The 1,161-nt window shown below is 41.9% G+C and overlaps 1 non-coding gene across 1 annotated transcript; it reads left to right on the top strand.

The window, feature by feature from the left end:
- Positions 1-228: 228 nt before the first annotated feature.
- LOC111882313 (small nucleolar RNA R71) lies at positions 229-335 on the top strand. Its single transcript, XR_002847141.1, has one exon. It is a non-coding gene; the product is annotated as a small nucleolar RNA R71 (small nucleolar RNA).
- The last annotated feature ends 826 nt before the right edge of the window (positions 336-1,161 follow it).

The raw sequence follows: 1,161 nt of genomic DNA, 5'->3' as shown, positions 1-1,161 counted from the left end.
TGATACACAACATGGAGTCAACCCCGGGAACGTTTCCACCTTTGGTTTTCGGGGTGTGACACATCATTCCTCGGATTATGGTATTTTCTAGAGTGCTTAGAGAATTCTTCAATGAGATCCTTAATTTCTGTCGGATTTTTCTTTGTTAAGGGTCCTTGAGAGTCAAGGAGTTGTCTAGTGGTGACGTTTACCCCATCATAAAATATCGACATTTCTTGTTGCACATTGAGGTCATTTTGAGGGTGATTCCTAAGTAGACCTTTATAGTGCTCTTATGCTTCATACATCGACTCCCCCAATTGTTGTTTAAAATTGGCAATGACCTTTTTGAGCTTAGCTACCTTGGACGGTGGGCAAGATTGTTCCAAAAAAAATTCATGCATCTTTGCCCACATCGTTATCGCGCCTGGTGGAAGTGCCCTCATCCAATCCTTCGTGGCTCCCTTGAAAGTGACAGGGAGCATCCTCAATAACATTGTTTCTCTTGGAACATTTGGAATGTTAAAGTAGTCGGCGATGTTGTTGACTTCATCTAGATGCTTATAAGCATCTATGTGATCCTTTCGGGTGAAAAGAATCTCCTTTAATGCAGTAACGATGTGCCCCTTAAGTTCAAATGTAGCAGTGGCGGGTATATACGGTGGGTTGCACAAGCCCCGATCCGGTTTCGTCTCAAACTCTCTTTTTGTACGCGTCCATCGAGAGGTTGGAAATGTTCTCCATGGTGTTGTCGGGTTCTTTGTTTAGCTCGCTTTTTGTTTCAGATTCGGTTTCGCTTCCTTCCTTCTCTGTTTCGTACTCGGTGTCTTCCTTCGTTGGATTGCTCTTTGTGTCTTCATCCTTTAGTGTTTTGCTGGATTCTCCCACTTTTCCCTTCTTCTTGCCAAAAACCAACTTGATATTCTTAAAAGGTGACTTCTTTGGTGCAACGGATTCTCCTATGGTTTTTCTTTGTTTTGCGAAAAGCAGATTCCGGGTCTTCAAGTGGTGGAATCAAGGATGACTATGATCCATGGGTCATAAATGAACTGCAAATAAACAAAGGAAACGCATAAAAAGAACAAAAACGAAAACTGAAGTTCTACTGTTACGATGCCACGGCGTGGTAAAAATTACCACATCGTGGTGAGTCAAAAGGAAATAAAACCTAAAATAAAAGTA

Source organism: Lactuca sativa, chromosome 5 (genome assembly GCF_002870075.4).
Source record: "Lactuca sativa cultivar Salinas chromosome 5, Lsat_Salinas_v11, whole genome shotgun sequence".
Taxonomy (NCBI): domain Eukaryota; kingdom Viridiplantae; phylum Streptophyta; class Magnoliopsida; order Asterales; family Asteraceae; genus Lactuca; species Lactuca sativa.
The sequence above is the reverse complement of the archived record's forward strand: the minus strand, read 5'-3'. Positions and strand labels throughout refer to the sequence as shown.